At 38.5% G+C, this 20414-nt stretch overlaps 1 protein-coding gene and 1 long non-coding RNA gene across 5 annotated transcripts in view; both read right to left on the reverse strand.

Moving 5' to 3' along the window:
• tspan4a (tetraspanin 4a) overlaps positions 1-20414 on the reverse strand; it is a 152942-nt gene that overhangs the window by 56574 nt on the left and 75954 nt on the right. The window lies entirely within an intron of this gene.
• The window catches only part of LOC146525316 (uncharacterized), a 48159-nt gene continuing 27896 nt past the window's right edge, over positions 152-20414 (reverse strand). Inside the window, exon 2 of the long non-coding RNA XR_014873147.1 lies at positions 152-20397. This is a non-coding gene — a long non-coding RNA (uncharacterized LOC146525316). The remainder of the gene's footprint in view (positions 20398-20414) is intronic.

The raw sequence follows: 20414 nt of genomic DNA on the forward strand, positions 1-20414 counted from the left end.
AAATGTCAGAGAACTTCTGTTAGCAGAGATATGATGAAATGCACCCAGGTGTACGTGGCGTGGTCAATATTAGAGCGAGACACACTGTGATTGCAACATGTTCTGTTAATCTTTGATATATTTATTGAAAACCATTTTGATTTGGAAGACATCTGGGCCTCAAAGTCTCCTAGCAAAAGTGAACCTGCAGCTCACTGCCGATTTCCATCACATGACCGACTGCAGTCAGTTGGGACGAGCGTTTGAAGAATTCAGTTGCTCTGCTGCAAAATCTTCACTATTTTCAGTCCAAAGCCAACTTGGCTCCTTTGAATTTTTGTCCTTAAGACCCAGAGCATGTTTGCTTCAAAGACACAGAGTGATACTGGGTAAAGAAAGGTTTTTAGATGTGTTTTAAAAATTGGGGAAAGGGAAATAATATACACTCTCTACGGCCTCATGACAGAACTCCCAAAGGCGATAAGACTCACATGGCTAAATACACGATTATTGTTTCTCCCCCCTCCTTTTTTTTTTTTCTATTTCTAGCTATAGCACAAGATCTTATTTAATGAGCTCTTCAGCCAGAAGTAGGGCAAAGTTAAAATTAAAAAAACAGTCAAGTGGAGCTCCAATCACTGAAAGCAGCTTTCTCTTCAACTATCTACCAAGGCTGGGAGGTTTGAGCAGCTCGCAGATGAAGGGCCGTTGGGTCACTATTGCTTGCAACAGACCTTTATTACACCCCAGAGTTTGTTCTCTAATCATGATTGGCTGTACAGAGAAGGGCAAAGGAAGAAAAGGGAAAGCTGATAATAGATGGTGGTGGTGAACATTTTAAGGGCAGATACAAAACCCTGCTAGAGGATGTGAATGCACTTTATTTCAGTTCAGAAAAAAAAGAATACTTTGCCAAATTACTGCTATCTTTTGCGTAAGTGTACTCAAACATGAAAGAACAGGGATAGAAAGAATCTCATGTTTGACAAATGTGCAAATACACTGTGTTGGCACTACAGATGGCAGTTGTTATAGATATGCTGGGTGGTGCTTTCACTTGGTGTAGGCCCTCGCTGCTGTTTTGTATCACTTACTGTTCTTCTTAAAACACACAGTGTTGTAGCTTTTTAATTCTTGTTCTGTGCTTTGTAAATTTTATGTGTGTGAAAAGCACTACATTAATAAATTGTACTTACTTATTTAATTACCTGGTTACAATGGGGTGAATATGCTTGTTGAATTAATCAAGTCATACTAATTGTAAGAATCCTTGAACCACATGCCAAAGAGAAGAAGTGGCAGCAATTTTTCACTCCAGTATATTTATTAACCAGAGAAGTGGACATTTTTTTTTATTGAATCAGAAGCTTAACTCTTAGCCTTGTACACTGTAATTGAAAAACTCAAAAAATATTATTTTTGTTATCATCCAGCCGGCCTTTACTCAAAAGTTCTATTTAATTTCTCAGATTTTTTATACTGATTTAGTGCTCAGTTCAGATAAAATAATTATTGTAGGTGATTAATGTAGATGTTGTAAATAACAGCCTCAACACATCATTTAATTTTGTATTAGACTCAGCTTGGCTCAACTTGGCTTCTCTCAAAATGTAAATAAGCCTGTCAACTCTTTAATCACACTTTGAATCTTGCCCTGAACTGTGGCATAGAACTTTATTCACCAGTAATTCCTGAAAAACCCTCTTTTGTCTGATCATTTCTTAAAAACAATAACATTACAATAATGGATTACACTGCAATGAAGAATACATTTCATTACAGAAAATATCTTTCTGAAAGTGCTAGAACTAAGGTTAACGAAGTGATTCCTCCATTGTTATTTTCTTCAGTGCTGTGTGCCAACACAATGCAGAACAGCTACCAAAACTTTACTCCTACAGAACCTGATTATTTTGATAATAGTGTAACATCCTACGAGAAATCACAGATTCATGACTCCCTGGTATAACTGTCAAATGTGGACCTTAAAGCAGACAACACGTAAATTAGAGAGGAAAGGCCATTGCACTTACTGTGTGTACAAGATAGGTCCTCTATAAAGGATTGATCAAGGAAAACATGAACAGCCCCAGGTTTCATCACAGATAAAATTTTAACACTGTTAACACTAAAAATACTGTTAATAATGAAGGACTTCGATGCACAAATTGGAGTCTGAAAGATAGCAATTTGTGCATATAAATGGGGAGTCTTCCTCATATACAATTACACAGAGTTCCATGTTGGGACCAATCATTTTTTACATTACACATGTTTCCTTAGACAACGTTAACAGAAAACACCGCAAACATTTTTTCCTATGTAGATGACGCCCAGCTTTTTTAAATCCATGAAGCCAGATGATACGAATCAGCTAGTTAAACTATGGGCATGTCCTTAAGAAAAAAATGCCTGGATAATCTTTAATCTTTCCTATTTCTAAATCAGCTCCTATTTTGGATTCGAGAGACAGACACTCTTTAATTTTAAGATTAGAATCAAAACTTTACATTTTGATAAAGCTTATAGCTAGGGCTGGATCAGATCACCCAGAATCCCCCCTTAGTTATGCAGCATTAGGATCAGGCTGTTGAGGTTTCCCATGATATACTGCTTCTTCTTCACTCATATCTTTTCATTCTCTGTTTTCATAACCCACTGCTGTATCTATTCATTGGCAATTACTAAACTCTGACTCTCTCCCCTATAGAGTACCTTTTTCTGTCTTTCTCTTACGGCAGAGCAATTTGTTGAGCGTGGCTGGAAGTTTCTTCCTGTTGCAGGGAGTTTTTCCTTCCCATTGTCGCCAAGTGCTTATAGGGTGTCGAGTGATTGCTGGTCTGTCTTTCTAATATTTTAAGATCTTCACCTTACAACATAAGTGCCTTCAGGTGACTGTTGTTTGACACTAAACAAATAAATTTGAATTAAATTTATTTAAATGAAGATGAAAAAGGTTTTCTGGTCTTTCACATGCTTTGTACTTTGAGTATACCAAAGGACATTTTCTATTCATATCTCTTGTGCATATTTGACCTTGTGCTGCTATCTATACATTTATATGTATATAAATATATATATGATAAATTTATAAGATTCAGACTTGCATCTTGCTTTAACTTGTGCAGAAATGTGAAGAGCTCTAAACCACAACATTTCCATTTAAATGAGACCTTTTAACTAATTCAGGGACTTGGATATGAGATTGATGGGTAAAACTAACCTTGAACTGTCACAACAAGGTGAATGACACTCATTAAATGGCTACAGTTATAGAATACAGAATAGTTTTAGAAAAACTGATAATCAAACCACCATCATTTATGAGAAGCAAAGGTCACATCTTACATACAGTCTAAAATTAGATATTCCATTTAGAGTTAGCTAATAGAGAGAAAGACCAGAAAAGCATTTTCACTTGATTAGCAATGTTATTTACCTGTCAGTTCAACCTAATAATAATAGCATATATAGCTGAATACTGAGTAAAATATTTAGTATAGTCTTTAATTAATTTGTGCAGCAACTTCGACAAAATTTCCCTCCATCTAGCAGCGTTTACAGGCAGGTTTGCGTATGCTGTGATCAGAAGTCATCTTGATTAGCACCCATCCCCCAAAACAGCAGCTTAAATCTTTACAGTCACACCGATTTGCAATGTTGGAATTGATGCAGCCATCTGGACTGCCTCCCTCCCTAGCAGCTACTCTCTGTATTTGTAGCAGAGCCTATGAATCTGGCAGCTGAACCAGGTCCATGGCTGTGAATGATCTGAATGTGAGAACATACAGTTTTCTTCAATAAACACCTATTAATTAAACGCCCCTGATGAGATCTGAAACATGAAAAACAACCTGTGTACAGTGGAACAGATGTATCCACACTGATCCACAATGACTGTTTGAGCTCACGATGAAAGAGTGTCTGAAAATTTCTTCTAATTAAATATACATGTGCTGTGGATGTACTTGACTCCTGAGTTTTGAATTCAAAATACAAGTGCATGTTATAATGATTTTTCTCACATATGAATATCCAATCTCTCTGCACTTCTGAGCGCTCTATCCACAGAATAGATCACAAGTTCATATACTTTAAATTAAGTATATCACTTTGATTTAAGCCATTATCTAAATTCTCTTACATATATGAATAACATGTAAAGTCTCAAGAGCAAGGATTAGCCAGGAGAGAGATTTCACGGCCAATGTGCCAAAGGATGTCAGTTTGAATTCACATGCTTCATGTATTATTTCTTCTGAGACACTTTGATGTGTGAATCATTTATGCGGTTTGACCGAGAATCCTTCTTGCTAAATCTGCTCTCATAGCCAAAAAGCCTAGTGGTGAGCTTTAAAGGTTGCCTGTTCAAAATGTGTCTTACACTGTTGGTCTGTGTCACTTTATCACATTATTTGATTTATAAAAGTGGGAGTGGAAAACCTGGAGTTAGGACTGATCTCTGCACTACACTTTCTCGATTTACCAAAAGAAATGGCCACTGTTTGAGGTAACAATACTCATTATTGGAAAAACATTAGAAAAAGCCTCAGAGTCAAATCCTAGATAATTCTGATGACGCATATTCTTGCTTGTGGAAAAATTAGATAATCTCAGTAACATTGTTGCAATTGTGTTTTAGAGGATTGCGGTGTGACTGTGCAACCCAGGATGAGGGAGTTTTTGCAAAAGCAAACCAAAGTAACACAGATACTGGATATTGACTTTGGACTCTAAGTGTTTAGTCAATGTTTCCTAAATTAGATGCATGGCACTGGAAACTTTGTTGTAAAGAAGTTATATTTTTCATGTGTGCATTGGTGCAGTATTTGTGTTAGACCCATGATTTCTTTTCAAATGCAAAATTCAAAAGTGATCAAGCTGTTGACCCAAAATCCCCCATAAATGTTCAGTTGGCTTGAGATAGTAGGTGACAGTGAAGGTGACAGTATATGACTCAAAAGTGCATTCTGATCATCCGATAACGTTTTCAGTGAGAGAAATGTTTTGTCATTCACCCAAAAGACTTCTTCAGTCTCAGATGACTGCAGGTTTCCCCCAATCTTATAAACAGTACATTTGCACAATGACTGAACCTAGCACCACTGAAGGAACAAATCTTGTGTATACATATAAGACAAATTTGAATCTTGTAATCATGTCCTTTAATAACAAATACTAAAATGTATGGCAGTTTGTACTAAAACCACATTGGTTTTCTGAGTGTGCATTGATTTCTCGTTTACTCTAACACAGCTTGCATGCAACCACATGCAGTGATTTATTGGTATATCAAAGCAGTGAACATGACTGCATGTTGATTGTCTAATTGCACCACGCACTGCACTTGTGTAAATCAGGTGTATTTGGTGTATTTGCAACAACATTGTTCCAGCATTCATTTGTTCCTGTTTTTTCCTGGACTTTAGACAGCTGTAGATGAATTAGCTAAAACAAAGCTACAGTACACTAAATAAAAAAACATCCCAGTTTCTTACCAGTTGCTTACAAATTGCCATTGTACTTTTCTCCAGTGATATACCACTGCTTTTTATCTATCAAAGACAGATAAAAAGTATTATCAAAAAAGTGGCACTAAACAAAGGAATAAATAAAAAAGAAAGTAAAAAGAAAGTGAAAAATACCATAATGCTTCACCTAGTCATAATTGTAAAATACCCCTGTCATGCAGGTTTAAAGAAATCAATAGCCATTATCAGCTGCCAATGAATAATTAAACTGGATGTCATCGTGTTTTAGGGCAAAGATGAGGCACACTTTGGTGTCAAACTATGCAGCAAGAGCAGCACATCAGTAACCACAAATTACTAAGGCCATTCAGTAGTTGGATGACATCAACTTTAAAGTTTTCATATTTTGGACCCTTTGGTGTCACATTTAAAGCAGCAGTGTCCTTTGTCAGTCTGTAGCATTAATGCTGTGAAGAGGCAAATCTTAATTAAAACCATTTTTTCTAGTCATTTTAAATCTGACCAAATAATTTTCAATAAAATCAACAGAGTAAGTAAAATTAAAAAGTAAAAAATAAGTGAAAGAAAAGCACCAAACTCCAAAATAGGATACAAACATTTTGAGGCTTATTCCATCACCACACCCACCATCCAACATGCAGACTTTATGATTTTCACAAATGAACAAGTTTTAGTATTGATGTGTTTCGGAAAAATGCTGTTACTCTACAAAATATAGTTCTTCAATAACAATTTTAATTAAAAAAATCTAAATAGTATCCGGGTCAAAATGACCAGGCTCCAAATATCATTGTGCCCTAATTGACCAGATTAGGTTGTTCTTTCCAAACAATATAACCAGTGTTTAACTCAGACGTGTATAAGTCTGTAAAATATCAACATAACGTGCCTTAGTAAGGTCTCAGTACACTAATAGAGGGATGAAATACCATTCTTCCATTTCATCATTTGTGTATTGCTGATGATCATGGTTCTAATGTCAATACAAGAGCCTATTTACATGATCAAAGGACTAGTGTTCTGGTGATAGTCAAGGATATAGTATATGATTCACATTGTTGTCAGGTTTATGGAAGACGCGCCTGGCCGATCATGGTTTGAGACTCAACATCAAGAAGACCGAGTACATGGAAGCTGGCCCCCAAACTGATGGCCCCATTAACATTGACGGGGAAGACCTGAAGAAGGCCGATCAATTCAAGTACTTGGGACTGATGATCAGTGGCGACGGGGATATCCATGCGGCATTGACCCGTGCGAGCAAGGGTCAATGCAACATGGATGAAGTGGCACCATCTCGCCAGACCATCTCAAGGCGAAGATTTACAAGACTGTAGTCCGCCCAGTTGCCCTGTATGGATCGGAGTGTTAGCCAGCCACCGCCAAGCATGAACAGGCCCTGCACACGATGGAAATGCGAATGCTCAGGTGGTGTCTAGGCCTCACGCGTTGGGACCAAGTCATGAATGAAGACGTCAGAAAGCGGCTCGGCATCGCACCAAACACGGAGAAAATGCGCGAGGCATGGCTACGGTGGTACGGACACGTATTACGCTCAGAGGACAGCTCAGTGGCGAAAACGGCAATGAGGCTTGAGCCCGGTGGCCAGCGACCCCGTGGCAGTCCGAAGAAACGGTGGATGGATAGAATAAAGGAAGACACGAAGATCGTCAATGCCACCCCAGAAGACGCCTTTGATCGTGCCAAATGGAGACAGATTTGCCGCAAAGCGGACCCTGCCATGCGGGATAAACAATAGAAAGAAGACTTGTTGTCAGGCTTATTGATCCTCAAGCCCTGTTGTTGTTCTGATCACCTTGCCCCAAAATATTGATTAGCATTCCTAAAACTGAAAAACACAAGTCTTTATTATTGCTGTGGAAGAAATGCAGAAAACTTGATGTGATGTGACAGACTATTGTATTTATTTATTGCATATTTAGAGTATATTGTAATTTCATTCAAGGCTCGGAATAGCCTTACCTTACTGTTGGTAGCGTTATGAAGAAACTCATAAACTCAAGTACGACAAATACCCACTCAGAGTTTGTCAGTTCAGTCTGTATTTGTAGGGGGAAGACTAAGGTTAGGGCCTTATATTTGTCCTCTCACTTTAGGTGTGTGTGTGTTTTCTCTGAGTGATGTGCCACTCAGGCTCTTCTCAACTTTGCTTTTGTTTGCCATAGCAGCTCAAATACACACACACACACACACACACACACACACACACACACACACACACACACACACACACACACACACACACACACCCCTATAAGCTGCAGTGAACTCATTTGAAACAGGCAACAGAAAATACACTGATGAAAACATAAAGACCATATGTGGCCAACACGAAATGTAAGTGTCAGAACTGAACAGAATGTTGGACTCTTCTTTGTGACTGAATACAACCACACATCTTCCTCCTTCACTCCTGGAGAATAAGGGTCACATTTGCTATGAGTGATAGAGGTAGAAACCTCCCATTTTTCTCAGGGGAACCACAATCTCTTGGTTCTGAGGATAGTAGCTTGCTGACTGACTTTCTCCACAAACTACAAATTTGCTTTGACCCTCTATCTGTTGGGTTGTGCAGGTGGTGTACATTTAGGCTTTGTTGCGTAAAACACCTGCACATGTGGTGGCTTTTTAAAAAATGTTTTAATGCAAGCCAGGGAGAACCAACCACATCATTTATGTACAAAATCAACACAAAAATGAAAATGTGTTCATTTTTGTGTCTGTATAGAGCTGGGTTGGGTGGTGCTTTTTCAAAGCATTCTGCACCATAGCAGTAGCTATTTTACTTAACACAGAGCGAGTTGTTATGTAACTTAATGGAACTTTGAACTGATTAGCCCAGAGAGAAAAAAAATTAAACTTTAATATTTTAGACTTTAAAGCCATATGACCTACTTGCAAGATTAATTGGAATAAAATCTTGGCTAGTTAATCACGCCATCTGAACTGGCCAAAAGCATTTTTGCATCATTTTTAGGGTCAACACGTTTCATTTGGTTCGTATTTACATGTGACATTTTTATCTACACCCAGCCCACACACTTCTCTGGTGTCAGTATTGAACAACTTTTGTGAACAAGACACGAATGCCAGCATAAAACTTGCTGCCATGTGGCTCCAGATTGTGGAAACTGCTTGATAATATTTTGTCGTACAAGAAAAAATAAAAACCATTGGGGCATCAAAGTGTGAAAACAAAGTCTTGTGCAATCTGTGCTAAAAACAAGTTTCCATGCGCACTTAAAAAGAAATCAGCTTGCAAAGCACGAAAAATGATCAAAGTTCAATTAATTCATGGTAACATATTCGTGATGTGCAACCCTTACTGAGGTCACATTAAGGTTAAAAAGATTGGAAATCACTGCAGAGTGTAACAAAGTTTAAGGTAATGTGTGTTCCTCTTCATTCTAGAATTACATTATGTAATAAAAATAATTAATAAATAAACATCCCCCTGACATTGTGTTGGCTGATTCCGCTGTTAGCCTTTTCCTGCTTTAATTCAACTAAATAAATAAAGCATCATTTTTTTTCCAGCAGACTAATATTCCTATTATTAAGCCTGTGCTTTTGAAAGCATCACAGAAGAACTAAATATTTTTCTGTCACTAAATTAGCGATTTTTTTTTTCAATTATTCATTGAGGGTATTTGGACCGTCCTGGATCAGCAACAAATTCTAGTCTCTAAGCACAAATCCAACCTTATAGAATCTGACATTGCAGTTAACATTGTGTTAGAGTCACCTGTGCCAAATCACAAAAAACACCTGTTAATGGTGTCTGTGTATCTTCTCAGTCATCCAGGTCATGGTAGTTCAGCTTTTGTCTGAGGTTGTTGCTAAGTCTGAGATGCACCGGGATGTTATGCCTGGAGAAAATTCTTCGACGTTTCTCTGGCACATCTCTGGTTGGTGTCTGACACTCTTTCCTTTGCATTTGATGATTTAATGAAGGTCCAGTTAGAATAAACATGTATTGTATGAGCTTTCTTTATGTGTGTGCTCCTTTTCTTTCCCTTCTGCCTCAGAGGGAACGCTCTCTGCCCGGTGTTGCAGCGTCCTGATCACCCTCAGACAAAACCAGGTTCATCCCAAGGACAAAACACCCAGACACAAGCTGAACAGTATGCTGTGCAGTGAGGAGTGCTCTGACCCCTACATGCAAGAAAACCCACTCCACAAACTCATGGCACAGCATAAGACAGTCACCTCAACGGGACAAGAATCAGCTGTAAACCTGCACCTAAAAGACAAAGGTCACTCTTTCAAGTATTCCAGTTTGGACCAAGAAGACAGATGGTTTGAAAGAGGAATAAAGGAGGTTAACTGTGTACCGGGATCAACCATCATTGAACAGACGTGGTGACTTACAGTGTGACACCAGCTTAAAGCCACCTTCAATGCAGTCCTGAGATCTCTTCGCAGACAGCTCCCACTCACAGCTTGCCTCGGGTGACCTTAAAAGTTTACATGATCGTAAGGTGAGCCGATGTCTCGCGGAGGTTTCACCAGTGACAGGAATGACCCACACGTTTGTTCACATGATTAATAATGACCATCAGAACCACCCCCAAAGGGGACAGCATCCATTAGAGGTTTATTACGTGAGACTCACATCCAGCTTTTCAAGTACTGAAGTGGCCTCTTGAACGAGCAGTGAAACGTCTTCAGAAACCCAATGAAGCCCAATTGCTTTCTTTTCAAGCTCTCAAGACCTGTTACTGGTCTGCAGTCACGCAGCTTTCAGTTGTTCATTTCTGAGTTTTTGATATAAACAGTTGTTGCCAGATTGCCAGTGAACTTTTTTTTACTTCCACTATATCCTTTAAGAATAAAATATCTCAGCAGAAAACTCTGTAGTAAGAGCAGAGGATCACTGTGAATGACCTGGATGCCACTCAGTCTGCAGCCAAATACCAAAGAGTATCTTTCCTTTTCACATATTTGGCCATGAAGTCACTGGAAAAAAACATGTATATAGAAATGTGTCCAAGACAACACCAAGTGAGGGTGATGAATCTATTACGGTCTACTGTATAATAGCTGGGTTACATTAAATTTACATCAGCACTGTGGATAATCTAAAGACTCGTGCTCAGATTCCTTCATCAGCCTTTGACATCACTTATCCATCTGTGATAGTTGATAGCATTTAACTCATCTCAACTGAAACGTGAAGCCCACTGGCTGGATAGAGCATTTTCTGACTAACCGCATCCTTAGTTACTGATTTCATCCACTGGTTCACCTGAGGGCCGTGCGGTCTCCTTTCATGTTTTCATACAAACAACAGTACCAGTCAGCAGGAAAACAGTTCTATCAGCTCTATTTTAGTTTGTTACAGCAGCTTTTAACTCTTTGTAAACTTCTGTGGGTGCAGAAGGTGGACTGTCCCAGTTCAGGTCTATTGGTGGCCTAGCACTACATCCAGTAGACTCATTCTTTCGTGAATTTCTGAATGACGAAGCATCCTGGTTACCGTGGTTAGCCGCGACTGCACATCTTACTACGTCAGCCATTGTGAAAGTGATATTTATGTATCACTTTAATCATGGAGTAAATCTAAATTGTGTGTGAGTCGCAACAAACCCGTTTCTAATTTGCAGTGATGTTAAGACATTTGTTTATTTGGCTGTGCAGCACACACAAACACAGATCGTGATCTTAGTGATAAAGATGGCAAGAGGTGAAATTTATTGTTTGTTTGTTTTTTTGGTTTTGCATTCAGACAAATCTGAATTAAGCTGGAAGGAACATTAACATAAAAATGACCTTTGAATGACAATTTAAAAGACTGTTGAAACCAGCGTGAATGACCAAACGGGATTTTTGAAAGCACTCGGTAATTATGGGAAAAATGCAAAAAGACTTTTTTAGTCTTGGTGGTAAAATGCAGCAACAGGCAGAAGAGATTTATCAAGGCTCTTAGTCTCAGCGTTTTGCCCAGCAAGGGAAATGTCAGCGCTGACTGTTGTTGTCTGCCCCATGTAGAGAAGTTTTGAGGAGCTCAAAGTGTTGCTTTGTGAGAGATTCTTCAGAAATGCAACAACAAATAGGAAGAAAAAGTACTGTATTGTAATATACATAAAAATAATATATCATATATATATCAATCTTTAGCACTTGACATATAATAATTATCATCTTTCAGATTAGCTTTGTTATTAAATTACTTTCAAATCATCAACATTTTTGCTAAAAGTGTTTTGTTTTTCATAGCCAGTCATTGTGTAAACAGGAAACCGTGCCTCTCCTTAGGCTGTTTGCTGCCTTCAAACTGGGAATTTGAAGATGCTGAACATCCTTGCTGCTCAGGAGAGCACTAACATCAAGCTCCCCTCCAGCAACGCCTTCTCTGGTTCTCTCAGAGCTCCGCTGCAAAGAGACGCTTCAACACACTTGAACCCATGAAGCTAGCAACTCATTAGATTGCTGCCACTGGTGGAATATACTGCTAATTAGCTCAGCTAATTAAATTATGACATACTATCGTCTTTAAACCAATGCGGTTGAACGTATGTTGCCCAAATAAAACTGGTAATTGAAAACTGCACATTTCTTTGCTTCCTCCTTAAATTAATTGGAGCTCATTGGCACCACTCACGTCCTTTTTTTCTTTTTACAAGCAGCCCATCGGACAAATTAATTCATCAGAGCAAAACTACCCCCATGTCAGTTTTTCATTTGAAATGATTCAAGCATGCGCCCCCCCTCCTCCACCCACTTTTTTTCATTTTGCCAAACACATCTTTTACAGGCAGTTTCCTGCAAGAATGCAAATTGCATGTTGTTCATGACTCACAGGAGCATGGTCCTACATTATTGTTCCACATATCAAAGAGGCAATAATAATGTGCTGAAATTCATTCAAGTCACATTGATCTGGATTTCAGCAGAAGGCAGCCTTTTATGACTACTATCATATGGTGTGGACTGCATAAGAGGCCGTCATGACCTCACTGAATCCTGATAAAGATAATGGACGACCTGCTTTGTAAACTTCAGACACCAAGGACACTTCAAATTAAACTCTCCAGTTTAGAAACTGTGCACTCCACTCTGCAGTTCATCCATACGCTTGTGGCCATGTAAACACTCATCCTGAATGCTTGCTTTAACAAGAGGGGACAAAGTATATTTTTCCTGCTGTGGATCATTCATTGTGAATATCTATGGCAGTTATGTCACATGTGGTATGAAAAACTTACCAAATCCTTAAAATAGGGACTGAATGTGTTTGCGTTGCCAGATTTCTGCAGCTTGTTTCAGCAAATAGCAGAGATTAGAGCCCACGGAAAATCTTGCATCTCTCGTAGGTGGTTTGTATGTCGTTGTGACACATAAACCACCCACTTTCAGAAAAAGATTTCCTCACCTGTACTATGCCTCCACCTTTATGTGTCCTCTAATAGCAGTTTAATTATTATACTCCAAAGGGTAAAGATATACTCACAGATCCCACAATTATTATTTTGTTAATGTAAGTGATTTCTATTATTGGGCTGTGGGACGCGCTCCAAAGGTTTGTCCTCTGCTTGTTTGTCCTCTATTAAACCTAGATTCCAGTTTGCAGCTGAGCTTTTATGTGGAGGAGTTTGCTGGCAGGTCACAAAGGTACTACAGATTTCACAGATTACTTGTTTTTAAGGGTGGTGGTTAAGGGTGGCGCGAGCTTTTGTGTGCTTTACAGAAGAACCTGCCAATGTGACAGTGCCACACAACGACTGTGGGTTTATTCTGAATATTCCTCAGATGGTGTGCAAGTTTAGCTAATCTATTTCCACCCCTGACGGAGTTGTGGAGATAAAATATAATAAAAGCCAAGAGGATATAGTGTTATACAATCAAATACAGTAGTCCCTACTGTCTATAATACTGATACAATAAACTTCCTGTGAAGCTGAAGAGCAACATAATATGATAAAGAAAAATCACTAAAGTCACTATAGATCTTTGAATGACACGTCATAAATTACAAGCCTGTAGACAAAAAAAAGTGTGATTCAGTATCCAAGCAGGAGAGAAGATCAGTTTGATCCTCATTTCTTTTTCAGAGGGACTCTGGGTAATATTGCCTTCAAACCCCTGCTGCATTTACGATGTGACATTAAAAATAGTAGTTCCCCATTGTGTGTGAAATGGAATTTCAGTGATATAGCAGACTTTATAGATACGATGAGGACAAAAGGCCACATCTACAAAGTAGAGCACAAAAACAGAAACCTTGCCCATTTTCTACTAATAGGCATTTAGTAATTCTGTTTTTTTTCTGTGCTTCTGTAATTGATTAAAAACAGTATTGAAGTCCAGCTGACAAAACTGTCAGCTAACTTTGCAATCTTTAGTTTTCGTTTGAAAGTTTGATCTTTCAAAAAGTAAACAGTCCTCAGTACCTCACATCACAGATCTTCTTCGCTATTTTTTTCCCTTTATTTTCATCTGATTACATTCTTGATGTTTGTGCAGTTCAATCAATGTTGTCGTTTTTTTCATGGATATTTGACTTTGTAGGTAATTTCTGTTCGACGCCAAGCAGCATCAATGTGTTTCAAGTCCTAAAAGCTGGCATCAATATTTGGTCAGTCCTTGCTTACCTTATGCTTGACTTTTCCTTATTCAGACAGAGTGTTTGTTTATTCCTTATAGAAAAATGTAATCACTTTACTAAGATGATGTTTCTCCCTAATGTGAGTTCTTTAAGAGGCGAAAACAGCGTTTTAGAATAATCCTGTTGATTGGACTCTTTTTCATTTAAAAAAATAACTTTTATGCTGCCTGTTTTCTTGACACATTTCACCCTGAAGTGCTGATATTTTGCATCACGACTGTCAGAGACGGCTAGTTATAAATGTAACAAGGCTATAGTCTGACAAGCACCACTTTAACTGCCACCTGAACAATAAACCACTCTTAACAAAAGCTGCCTGATCTGCTTCACACAAAGCAGAAGGCACGAAATCGAACTCAAGTTCGCCTTACCGTGAGGCCTCAAGGTTAACCACGAACAACCGTAACAACCTACCATTATGGAGCGTATCAGTCATTTTGTAATGGCATTCCTTCTCATATAGTCAATAGAAACTCATTAGTCTCAGACATTTGGGACTGAAAGGGGACTTCCTGCATCTGTTGCAGCCTCATTAACCTGTTTCTAACGAGTAGCAGAGTGAGTGATTGTGAGTCAGTTGTGTCTTCCCATTAACCGTGGAGACATATGCAAGCTTGTACACAGCATATGCATCAGTACATGATTGGCCAATACGTCTCCTGTTTCAGCTGCTGATTGGCTCTTTGAGGGCAGGAGCAAGACAACTGCCATCATTACCTTCTCAACAGTGCCCTATTGAGTTCAGTCTATCAATCCCAATAATTCAATGTCAGTACTTGAAAAATCTAATTAAAATATAAGTTGTAGTTATGGCAGGTACTTAGGAAATTCGTGCAAGTAAATGTACGTGTTTTCTGAATAATTTAAAATGTTGGTTGGAATCGATGAGACAATACGATTTTCTATATTACTGTTTCTATTCACTGAAATATTATGCAGTGGGAGAAATAATTATTTGATGTCCTACAGAATTTGTAAGTTTTCTCACTTAAAAAGAAATAAGCAATCTCTAATTTTTAATGGTAGTTTTCATTTTAATGGACAGAATGAGACAAAATATCTGAGAGTTGCAGACAATCAACAGCCTTACCTCTCTGTGCTCATGTTAGCCACTCCATACCTGGAGAAAAAGGGCACACTTGGCACTCTCATGCTGACCTACTTTCCACCATAAAGGTCTGACAGCCTCTTCTCAGACTGGAAATCAGTTGTTCTCCTCTTAAAGGAGGAATGAGTTTTATAAGTTGTGCGGTCTAGTCTGGTCAGCAGAACAAGGGAGTTAAAGAATGTTGGAAAAACAGCAGGAAGTGCCCGTGAGAAGAGTTTTGTAGTGAGCAATCTTGTGATCTCGATTCAATGCAATCAGATCTAAAGTCACTCTAATCCTTTAGGTTTCCTTCCCAGCACCCTTTCTCTTTCCATTTAGCACATTTCCCACTCCAAACACTTAGATGACAGCCCCCTCTAAATTTAGAAATGGTAAAAAAAAAAAAAAAGTTAAAAAAATAAAATAAAATAATAATAAAAATGAAATAAATCTAAATTTAATTACATCAGAATTCACAAACAGTCTGTTTTTTTTTTAATTTAAAACAACAACAACAAGAAAACAAACAAAAAAAAAAACCCAACAGGTCCACTTTAGTGTCTAGCTATAAATCACAAAAGGCATTTAACCTGGCAGGTCAAACTGTGCTGCTGGCAGTTTATTTCTACGATGCTGCACGTGTATTAGAGCATCACATTCTGTTTATCATCGAAATGAAATCTCAGCTCTTCAGCTACATCCAAATATCCATTACTGAATGCATGCAGAGGGGAAGCTCTGTAAGTAAGAAGCCTGTGTATGTTTCTCATCCAAAAAAAATCCATACTAACGCATTTGTTATGGGTAGAGGGCATATATCGGTATATCTCTTTTATTTAATGAAGCACATAGATATTTAACCCTGCTCTACTTGAGCCTAAAGCATCTTCACAAAATCATCTATCTGTCATCTATTCTGAATTACAGAAAGACATCTGTCCTCAGATACTTAATATCTTCCAATCTATTATGAGGGTGTAGTGGGATAAAAGAAATAGACACTCCCTCGGGGGTTTGATGTTCTGTGATAAAATCATATCGCAGCAGCTCTCACACAGTCAAAGATGTGAAATACTGCCATGTAGCCTCCACTGTGCTGTATAGCCTCTTCCTATCATCTTCCCACCCCCACTCTGCAAGTCTGCGACACGTTAAAATACTCATTTGGGCTAGGGATATTGTCTATCTCTGGCACTGGTTGCCAAGATGTAGAATAGGCAATCTCTAAACCTGCAGGGTGTTTGGTCGGCTTGCCATTTCTCTTGACAGGTACAAAGCTCGACAAGCTCCATTCAGTGCAATGGATCAGATGTTCTTTCTTCTTTGTGCGTTATTTTCTTTGCTCTGTGGTAAGTAGCACATAATAGCCAAAGAAGTATTTGAGCATCCTGCTCATATATTGGTTATCCTCTCTTAGTTTTATCAAAGTTCACTATGTATGAGTATAAGTTATAGAGTATAAGTTATAGACTGTAACAGGACACAGAAGTCTATTTATATTTAACACCACTAAAGACAGGACAAAATTATTTTCTCATGCTTTATAAAGCAGCAACTAAATAGCTGAAAAATAAATAAGTTTTACACGTTACAGTGCTATCAAGCTGAGGGACCATCAGATGGTTTTTAGCAAGTAGGAGGACATAGTGTCAGCGCTAACTGCAATGCTAGCAGCGGCCCCTTTTCATCAAGGCAACGTTAGCGTCAATCAAAGTTTACCTCCCTTATTTCTGTTATGTGCATAATTCACTATGTTTAACTTGAGATAACACTGCAGTCACTGCATGTACAGTACACAGTGCATAACATTATACATTTTACTCCACTGAAGTGTAAATGGCAGGAAATGGAAGTCAGTCAGATTACACCTCCAGAATAGTTGGAGGAGGTGGACGGGGAGAGGGAGGTCTGAGGGTCTCTGTTTATACAGATGCCCCAGTGACCCAGACCCTGATAAACAGCGAAAATGGCAGAAATTTTTGCTCCCATAGGAGAAAGCAATATTCAGAGGCTTGCAGGCTTTGAATTTGACCATATGCCACTTTGGAGAATTTGCTGAAACAACTTATACTGTTATTTTTCATCAGAGGCAAATCTCATATTTTTAGCTCATATTGGTTTGGAGCATGAGATTCAAGAGCCCGAGTCCATGTTATGCTGTAGGTCTGCATTTATGGCAGACCTCCAGAGCTGATGCATCCTGGTGTAAGAAGCCTGCAGCAAATCTCTATATAAACTGCCAAGTCTAAACCAATCCCTGCCCCCCCACCCACCCACCCACCCACACACACACACACACACACACACACACACACACACACACACACACACACACACACACACACACACCCTGCATTCCTATTCATTTATATTCCAAACGACGTCAATATAACTAGCACGAGCGGAAGTGCAGCGCAATCATCTGCATGTCTAGAGTTTGCTGTTTTTCATGCACATCACAGCTACTAGCAAAGTGTAACACAGTAAAGCTGCATTTAATGTTACTGCTGTTTTAAAAGAACATCATGTTCATGCTCAATGGGAGACTAAACTTTGATATCATATATGCACCTTTTGCTATTTCAAGCCAAATTTCCTAAGGCTTTAAGAGAAAAGCAGTCACGAGAAGTCTATAACACACTGCAGAGCCAAAAACAAAACACTCTCCCACCCTCTATAAATATACTGGAAGAGAATGGAAGACTCGAGGAAGATGGAGAGAGGAAGAGGAAGGGAGTTAGGGGAAGAGAAAGGGGTAATCGATAAATCTCTAATCTCTAGCGTATCCTCTCCACCTACCTCCTCCCCTTACCATAGTGAAACAAGAAGTGCACAGACATACCCACCTCAAGCCGCCTGCAGGTCTGGCCTCATTATATTGACTGCGATTGGGAGGAGACTGATTTGTTGCAGCAGCTCCCCAGTTTCTCAGAATGGTGACAGCAGTCATCAAGTCCCAGGGCAAAGTCAGAGTGGCAGGACTGGCTCGCACACAACTAATATGCTCCAGCTTATTTCCCTAATGCCAGGTGCTAAAACTGCCCATAAATCATGAATATGTGGACACTGTAAAAGTAAATCCAGATGGCAGCTTCCAGAAAAGCCAAGCAGCCTCATAGAAACATTGCTTTTGCCGTTGCCTTTTTTTCTTTGTTTGTTTATTTAATGAAATACATGCTTTTTGAGTAAATTGGTGTAAATTTTCTGAACATGGTAGAGAAGTTGTTTCGTTTGACCCGCAGAGATTGCTTTTTCATGCCCTCAAATTGATGACTCAGTATCAAAGCCTTAGAACTCATCAAGGCCCTCATTTTTGAAATTTTCTCTATTTCTGAACAGTCATTTTAGAATTCATTATGGAGGAACCATAGTGAAGTGAATTACCATCAGTCCCCAGCCCCCTCAAGTGTTGTTTGATCTTAATGTGGCCTCATTTGAGACCAGGTTCTTTGTACTCAGGTCACATTGGCATATATACGCACGAGTACTTAAAACTCCCAGAGGACAGTGAGGCATCAGATAATGGCAATAACAAAGGTAAGAGCCACACAAACACTCAAGAAGGGAACCGTATAGACTATAGTGGCTGACTAATAAAACAGCAAATATGCTTTCTGCCTTTAGGAGCACTTTAACTCTTAGGTTGCAGTTAGCACCAACACTCCACTTTTTGTATGTTTTATCACTTCCATTACTATAGTTATCATTTGCAAGACACACGTGGGTGCAATAAAATGCCAACCCGCCTTTATTCTTAGAAATGGCATTTATATGCAGCAGAACATTTTGAAGGCAAAAAATGACTATTATGTGACAAAATTAAAAAATACCAGTGGCCACCAGTGCTGCCCCACAGCGTTATCACATCCACAAGACTTTTGGAAAACTTGACCTCGCACCTTGTTCGAGGTTACTCAGATTTGAAGTCATCCAGTATTTTTAGTAGATGCGCCTGTGGTATCAATTTCAAAATCCTACATCTCCTTATTCTTGAGTTTGATCAACTTGGGTGTCCACGCCAATAGCCCATGGGCCTATTACAGCTGTGGGTAAAAACTATGTGTAGACAATAAAAGCATCAATAAAACTGCAAATGTTGTTTTCCACACAGATTGGAGTACTACTACTCACTCCTAAGTTATTTTCTTAATATTCTTAAATGTTTTTATATCACATGCTGCATAAATGGCAGCCATTGCTCAAGGTTGAGAAAAGACTGCTTCTGTGGGTTGACCCAAATCTCTATTATTAAAAACTCTATTATTATGGTCATTGTCATTATTATTATATGCATATAAGGTGTAAACATAAATCAACAGAGAAACACTCAGGCAACTTAGGCAAATATGAAGGAATAAGAAAAAACAATACAACTTTGAGCCATAAAGTGTTGACAACGACCAAAACAGTTCATTTAAGTGATTATAGACTAAAGAGGCTGTTAGTGGCAATAGAGAAAAAATACAGGAAGGAAGGAAAAATCCTCAAAAACATCACAGTGATTGGAGTGCAAGGGCCAATGTGGAGATAATAACTGTTAAAACAAAGCTAAAAACAAGCAAAAAAAACCCACAGCAAAAAGAAAAATGTGAGTGTGGAAGACACAGTTTACATGTTGAAGTTGCCCGAGGCACTGTGTGTACAACAAACTTGTGAGAGATTAACCCTTTAAGACCTACCATAGAACCAAGCCCGCCAGAGCTTATATTATATTTTTACATGCCATGGAGCCATTTTTGGGAGCATTTCAAGTTGCTATACATCAACACAACTGTTATAGCCCATATTTTAAGAATATGTATGCATTAAGTCCATAGTAACTACATTAATTGCAAAAAAAATGCAATAAACTACAAAAAAATTTAAAATCGTTTTTGTTTTGTTTTTTTACATATATTTCTACTTAGAGAAATTTAAGAGGCTTGTCCCTCAAAACTTTAAATACAAAAAAGTTGCAAAAATAGTTCACAACAACAGGAAATTTATTTTGAGTGTCTTCATAGTTTTATTTTTGAGATACAGCAATTTTTATATACTGCAGGAAAAACGAAAAACAATCCTATGATGCAAATTTGCAAAGAAAACAGCATGTGCATCAAAATAAACTATTTCCAGCAGTGCAATTTGATTCCTAAGCATCCCAGAAACTATTCAGAAAAGCATAAAGTCAAACATGACTTATAAAAACACCAGTATAGGCTTTTAAGGAACTACAAGTAAAAAAACT

Source organism: Neolamprologus multifasciatus, chromosome 1 (assembly GCF_963576455.1).
Source record: "Neolamprologus multifasciatus chromosome 1, fNeoMul1.2, whole genome shotgun sequence".
Taxonomy (NCBI): domain Eukaryota; kingdom Metazoa; phylum Chordata; class Actinopteri; order Cichliformes; family Cichlidae; genus Neolamprologus; species Neolamprologus multifasciatus.